The sequence below is a fragment of the Sinohyriopsis cumingii genome, chromosome 10 (genome assembly GCF_028554795.1).
Source record: "Sinohyriopsis cumingii isolate HCF-2022 chromosome 10, ASM2855479v2, whole genome shotgun sequence".
Classification (NCBI taxonomy): domain Eukaryota; kingdom Metazoa; phylum Mollusca; class Bivalvia; order Unionida; family Unionidae; genus Sinohyriopsis; species Sinohyriopsis cumingii.
Genome location: NC_142970.1, coordinates 17,363,722 through 17,372,155, shown reverse-complemented (window position 1 = coordinate 17,372,155; position 8,434 = coordinate 17,363,722). Strand labels below are relative to the sequence as shown.

Genomic DNA, 8,434 nt, shown 5'->3' with positions numbered 1-8,434 from the left:
TTATCCAGCATATCAAGTAAAAGTCGCCATTATTGTTTCATACACCATCATTTCACAGCAGAGTTTAAGTTTGTATACAGATATATATAACAGTCGGCATCGAATCAAGAAAAGTTGTATGTATTGTATCCAAACACACAATCACGTATAGTGTTGCAAGAACGCACGGCGTCAACACGAGATTCCATATCGATAACACCTGAATGATGGCCAGATATGGGCCCCATCTTGCAGCAGATATTAAAATATGCAAGCATGGAGACGATAACACGAATCCGGTTAAAGATGCGCACCCATTTGATTGTCACATGACCTACCCAGGCATCGGAATAGAGATAACACATTTAGTTCACAAATCAGATACATACGAACTCGCCGGCAGACGTAATTCGATACCTGCAACTCTCCCGACATTCGTCTCGCCAGTGTTTCCAACTAAAGACTCCCACATTTCCATCAATTGCTGAGCTGCTTATAAGGTGAGATTTTTAAACCATGTCGATTACCTTTTCTGAAAATAAAGAAACAAATCATGTTCTTAATTTACAATATTCATATATTTTAAATCAATGCACTAAATATATAGTACTGAAAATGCCAATACTATAAGGAGGAATCGTGTGGGTAATGCGAATACAATAAGACGGATTCGTTTGGGTAAATGGGAATACAATAAGGAGGAGTAGTGTGGATAAGTGTGAGCAATAAGGCAGAGTCGAGTGGGGAAATGTGAATACAAGAAGACAGAGTTGTATGGGTAAGTGTGCATGCAATAAGGCGGAGTCGTTTACGAAGTGTGAATAAAACACAGAAGCGTCTTATGGGTAAATGTGAATGCAATAAGGCAGCGTCGTATGGGTAAATGCGAATGCAATAATGTAGCGTTGTGTGGGTAAGTGTGAATACAATAAGGCGAAGTCGTATGGGTAAGTGTGAATACATTAAGGGGTGTAGTCGTGTGGGCAAAGGTAAATACGATAGGGCGGAGTCGTGTCGGTTAATGGAAACTGCGATAGGGCGGATTCGTGTGGGTAACTGTAAATACAATATGACGGACTCGTGTGAGTAAGAGTGAATACAATAGGGATGAGTCGTGTGTGTAAGTCTGTATGCAACAAGGTAGAATTGTGTGGGGCAAGTGTGCATACAATAAAAGAGTGTTGTGTGTAAGTGTGAATACAATAGGGCAGTTTCCTGTTGGGTAAGTGTGCATGCAACAAGGTAGAATTGTGTGAGGGAAGGGTGAATTCAGTAAGACAATGTTTTGTGCAAGTGTGAATACAACCAGGCAGATTCGTGTGGGGTAAGTGTGAATACTACAAGACAGAGATGAGTGGGGCAAGTGTGAATACGATGCAGAATTGTGTGGGGTAAGTGTGAATACAATTAGGAAGATTCGTGCGGGTAAGCATGAATACAACATAGTTGTGTGGGGTAAGTGTAATTACAACCAGGCAGAATTGTGTGAGTTTAGTGTGAATACAATAAGGCAGAGCTGAGTAGGTAAGTTATATCACAGCATAGTCATTGAATTTACGTGTAGTAGTAGAGACTGACTTTTATGGTACAGCAGTACTCTTCTTTCGATCTTCCCCGCTTCTTGACCCTTTGAATAATAACTCTTGTATTTTAATCAAGGTACACCTAAAGTTTTATTTTACATCATCTTCATTACTAGGACGATATGTTTTAATTACGATGATGATGGTCAGGATACAGAACATACTGACAAATGCATTCTCACTGCACTTATTTGCTGTCACTAACCGTCCAGAAAGGCCACCCCATGACCATGTCCCTAAAACATTAATCAAACTCCAGGAGCGTTTCTTTGATAATGAACTAAAATTTCTACTGTAATGTTACAATGGCAAACATCAATACACATCCATTCAACAGCATTTATTGCATGAATACATTCATGCACACCCATTCAGCTGTGCAATTACATGCACGCACGCGGACACACCGATTCAGTTGTACAATTACATGCAAGCATGCGTGCACACCCCTTTATCAGTTTAGTTACATTCTGATTCTCTTTTTCTTTTCTTGTTTACTGAATTCTCCTATTTGGACAACACTAACTGGTTTCTCGCCCCAAAAGTGATAGTTGAAGACAGGTTGTTTTTAACACATGTGATCTTTGAGTCAGGTTTAACATCAATTCAAATCTTTGGATATTAGCAGCATATCCGTAAACATATAAGACTACATAAGCGTTTCCTTACAACGATAACAATTGTACGATCTAATCAATTTATTTCAGAAAACAAAGATTTGTTGAATGAATTTGTATCTTTGTGTACGAAGTTGATTATTTCCAGTTGATTTTGAAATAAAATACAGATTTTGTATCCGATCCGTGACCGTCTGTCCGTCTTTGACAATTGTTTTCCGGTATCAGTGTTAAGATGTCATTTTTAATGATCAATTTTGTTTTGTGTAATATTCATTATTAAGGTGAATTATATATTTACAACTGTATTCGGGGATAGGCGTCACTATATCAAAACCTGATTTTAAATAATAATAATAATAATAATAATAATAATAATAATAATATCAAAATGATGATGATCACAAGTTTTACGTGTGTGTAGTCTGCATTTGTAACGCATCTTTAACTAGTTTTCAGTCATATCACTTTGATGTCTGCAGTGTGACAGCTTATATTGATGTCTAGCACTGGGGCATCATACTGCAGATTGGTAGCATGATGCCCCACCCTGTCATATTAACCTGACACCAAGCCGACCAGTCCTAATACTAAAACTCTTTATGCTGAGCGCCGAGAGAGGCAGCTGCTAGTACCATTTTATAAGTCTTTACTAAGCACTTAAACATACTATCTAAACTGTAAGGAAAAGATAATTTTCCACTAGGTTTGCCTAACGGGACAGGAACATGTATATATCATACTAATAGTCCACTGGACACATAACCTTAATTAAATCGTGTCACACTGACAGTCTATCGGACACATTGCCTGAATTCAATCGTGTCACACGAACAGTCTATTGGACACATTACCTTAATTCAATCGTGTCACACTAATAGTCTGCTGTACACATTGCCTTAATTCAATCGTGCCACACTAATAGTCTACTGGACACATTACCTTAATTCAATCATGTCACACTGATAGTCTACTGGACATATTACCTTAATTCATTCATGTCACACTAATAGTCTATTGGACACATTATCTTAATCCAATCGTGGCACACTAATAGTCTACTGGACACATTGCCTAAATTCAATCGTGTCACACTAATAGTCTACTGGACAAATTGCCTGAATTCAATCATGTCACACCAATAGTCTACTAAACACATTCTCTTAATTAATTCGTGTCGCACTAATAGTCTACTGGACACATTACCTTAATTCAATCTTGTCACACTAATAGTCTACTGGATATATTACCTTAATTCAATCGTGTCACACTAATAGTCTACTGGACACATTACCTTAATTCATTTATGTCACACTAATAGTCTATTGGACACATTACCTTAATCCAATCGTGGCACACTAATAGTCTACTGGACACATTGCCTGAATTCAATCGTGTCACACTAATAGTCTACTGGACAAATTGCCTGAATTCAATCATGTCTCACTAATAGTCTACTAAACACATTCTCTTAATTAATTCGTGTCACACTAATAGTCTACGGACACATTACGTTAATTCAATCTTGTCACACTAATATTCTACTGGACACATTACCTTAATTCAATCGTGTCACACTGATAGTCTACTGGATATATTACCTTAATTCAATCGTGTCACATTAATAGTCTACTAAACACATCCTCTTAATTTATTCGTGTCACACTAATAGTCGACTGGACACATTACGTTAATTCAATCGTGTCACACTAATAGTCTACTGGACACATTACCTTAATTCAATCATGTCACACTGATAGTCTACTGGACACATTACCTTAATTCATTCTTGTCACACTAATAGTCTATTGGACACATTACCTTAATCCAATCGTGGCACACTAATAGTCTACTGGACACATTGCCTGAATTCAATCGTGTCACACTAATAGTCTACTGGACAAATTGCTTGAATTAAATCATGTCACACTAATAGTCTACTAAACACATTCTCTTAATTAATTCGTGTCACACTAATAGTCTACAGGACACATTACGTTAATTCAATCTTGTCACACTAATAGTCTACTGGATACATTACCTTAATTTAATCGTGTCACACTAATAGTCTACTGGATATATTACCTTGATTCAATCGTGTCACATTAATAGTCTACTGGACACATTACCTTAATTCAATCGTGTCACACTAATAGTCTACTGGACACATTACCTTAATTCAATCGTGTCACACTAATAGTCTACTGGACATATTACCTTAATTCAATCGTGTCACACTAATAGTCTACTGGACACATTACCTTAATTCAATCGTGCCACACTAATAGTCTCCTGGAGACATTATCTTCATTCAATCGTGTCACACTAATAATCTACTGGACACATTACCTTAATTCAATCGTGAAACACTAATATTCTCCTGGAGGCATTATCTTAATTCAATCTTGTCAACATATTTTCAAAACCACAAATGAAGCACAGAGTTCTTATGTTTCACTCTGCAGTGTGTGTTATGAAATAGAAGAGAGAAATATTAACTTGCAATACAAAAGCATATACTGTGCAACTTATCAGAGTCTGGCGTAATTTTAGTTTCTTGTAAACATTTAAGATAATTCTGTATCCGCAACTATATTACAATGTAAACCAATTTGCATTATTCCCAAATACTTAGACAACAGCCCATATTGACATATTTAGTGAAACTTTGTCTTCTTTCATCATTATGTACTTCATGAGTCATTCTTGTCATTTATAGTTAAAGTTTATCTGGCTAGTCTGACTAGGAGCCGAAACCTGAATGTGCTTATCTACCTGCACACATCTAGCAAACAACACTGATGTATTTAAATACACTTCAATATAATGGGTCTAGTAATTGTAATGATTCTCTAAATATAACAACATAGCCCTCGTCTTGTGATGTTTTATCTTTATTTTTAAAATTATGGTTTCGCATATTGTGAACATAACACAATTATTGGCACATCATTGGCACACTTACGACATTAAAGGTAGTTATTGTTCTTGTTGGCTGGGTTTTGACTATATTTTTAACAGCATTATTGGCTATATGAGCCACATAAATGGGAGCCATGTTCCCTTCCCAAGAAGAAGAAGACCTCCCGGCCTATCCAAATGAATGCTTTATCCATGGATAATTCATCAACATTATAACGAAATAACAATGTCCGCAGTTAGGACGTAATGTAGATAATTTTTATTTTACAAATGGATCTTACTGTCTTCTAAACTGAACTGCTTGCATTATTCCATCTATCTGGATGTGCCACTACTAACATAATAATAACAACAACAACAACAACAACAACAACAACAATAATAATAATTATACATCCACGTATGTATGTATGTATGCATGTATGTATGTATGTATGTATGTATGTATGTATGTATGTATGCATGTATATATGTGTGTGTGTGTGTGCATGTATGTATGTATGTATGTATGTATGCATGTATATATGTGTGTATGTATGTATGTATGTATGTATGTATGTCTCATTTATATGTCATTTTAAGCCAAATCCTGCTGAATCCCTAAAATTTCTTTATATTGGTATTGAAATATAACGTTGAAAATGAAGATTTATGAATGAATCAATCAAACAATAAATCAATCAATGACCAGATGAGGTTGTATGACTATAGTTTCCTCGCACCCTCATGTTTATTTGTAAACCTTTCGATTTTGAAAAAGAAAACCATCAATAATGTAGAAAAATGTGTTTTGTGTTTATTGTAATTCTTCAACGAATGGGCTTGCTACACATGGCGGCCAGTATATCTGGTGGAGAAAGAACTCGGAAAAGCCGGGGAAGAACTACCGACCCCAGGAAGTTTTCTCACATACCCTCGCTGCACTAAGGCTCCAGCCGACGCAGACTAGTATGAGATGTTCATAGTTTGTAAAGGCGAGCGCCTTAAATCATTCGGCCAGATGGGTTCACACAAAACAGTGTCGTTTTATTCATCAATGTATAATGTCATGGTGGTAGTGGCAGTGCCAGCACAAGTTGTTTCACTTGCTATTATATTCGTAGATATACTATTGCTAGTAGTAGTATAGGTAGCAGTAGTAGTAGCTGTTGTAGCAGTAGTACTAGCCGCATTAGTAGTAGCAGCAGCAGCAGAAAACTTGCTTTACTTGCCACTCTATTATTATCTATGGTAGTAGAGTAGTATTAGTAGCAGCAGTACGGTAATGGCATGAACAGTAGTAGCACTGGACATTCCAGTAATTCCTTGTAGTATAAATACTAGTGGTAGCCGTGAAATATTCGTAGTAGTGGTCATGAAGGTGTCGATGAATCCTATTATCGGTAAAAAGACTGGGCAGACTGATATATAGAGAAATACAACGTTATAGTATTGGTCACAGGTGCTCCAAGCCAGCGTACTATTTAGAGGAAGGTAATGAACTAAAGGAAAACTACAACCGAGTGACAAAACTACCTCAGATTACCCTCATGACCCGCTCTGACATAGGACGTTATCATAATATAATATTGTATATTATGATATAACGATTGGTTGGCGTAATACGAGGTAATTTATTTATTAGGAATGATTGTTTTATTGTTCTCGTTGACATTAAGATCGCATCGAGCACCTGTTATCTTAATAAGCTAATAGGCGTATGGGCTTAGGTTACAATAGTCATACAAAGATACGTGCAAAGTAGCATTGGACACTATTGCCCGTACATTGAAACATATTTATGTGTCTGGGTTATTACCTCTTTCATCCATACTGTATACCTAGCTAAATCTAATAAGGGAAATAAGCATGTCGAAACTAAAGTCATTTGAATTTTCTTGAATAGTCATTGCACTAGTTTGGTCTGTGCATGCACTTTTGAACTTGGAAACAAGTATACTCATTACAGAGAAACCCTTAGTTAACTTGGACCATCTGTCCATGTTATTTACACAGACACACTCCATATCTATAGAATTTATACCCACCACTAAATCACCATCTATCCATATTATTTACACCAACACACTCCATATCTATAGTATTTATACCCACCACTAAATCACCATCTATCCATACTATTTACACAGACACACTTCACATCTATAGTATGTATACTCACCTCTAAGTCACTATCTGTCCATATTATTTAAATCAAAAAACTCCTTATATATATATATATATATATATATATATATATATATATATATATATATATATATATATATATACATAGTATGTATAGTCACCATTAAGTCACCATCATCTAAAATACGTATTCCCACCATTAACCCCACATATGCAGTATTTATAACGAGCGAATCCCCAGACGCACAGTGCTTCATCTAATATGATACAAGACCAGTACGACGACAGGATACCGCTAATATGGTGCGAAACCAGTAAGACGAAAAGATAACTGTAATATGGTATAAGACCATTAAGACGACAAGATACTCTAATATGGTACAAGACCAGTAAGGCGACAAGATACATCGAATATGATACAAGACCAGTAAAACGACACAATACCTCTAACGTGATACAATACCAGTAAGACGACAAGATACATCTAACATGATACAAAACCAGTAGGACGACAAGATACCTATAATATGATACAAGACCAGTAAGACAACAATATACCTCTAATATGGTACAAGACCATTAAGACGACAAGATACATCTAAGACGGTACAAGACCAGTACGGCGACAAGATACATCGAATATGATACAAGACCAGTAAAGCGACATGATACCTCTTATGTGATACAAGACCAGTGATACGACAAGATACACCTAATGTGATACAAAACCAGTAAGACGATAAGATACCTCTAATATGATACAAGACCATGAAGACGACAAGATACCTCTAATGTGATACAAGTTTAGCAAGACGACAAGATACCTCTAATATCATACAAGACCAGTAAGACGACAAGAAACCTCTAATATCATAAAAGACCAGTAAGACAAAAAGATATCTCTAATATGTTACAAGACCATTAAAAAGACAAGATACCTCTAATATGATACAAGACCAGTAAGGCGACACGATCCATCTAATATGATACAAGACCAGTAAAACGACAAGATACTTCTAATATGATACAAGACCAGTAAGACGACAAGATAACTCTAATATGATACAAGACCAGTATGGCGACAAGATACCTCTAACATCATACAAGACCAGTAAAATGACAAGATACAAGACCAGTAAATCGACAATATACCTCTAATATCATACAAGACCAGTAAAACGACAAGATACATCTAATATGATACAA

The 8,434-nt window shown here is 36.1% G+C and overlaps 1 protein-coding gene across 1 annotated transcript in view; it reads left to right on the top strand.

Annotated features, from left to right (window-relative positions):
* The first annotated feature begins 353 nt into the window (after positions 1 to 353).
* Positions 354 to 8,434, top strand: part of LOC149789660 (uncharacterized) — a 94,467-nt gene continuing 86,386 nt past the window's right edge. Inside the window, exon 1 of the mRNA XM_089973347.1 lies at positions 354 to 479. The gene's annotated coding sequence lies outside the window, so the exon portion shown is untranslated. The remainder of the gene's footprint in view (positions 480 to 8,434) is intronic.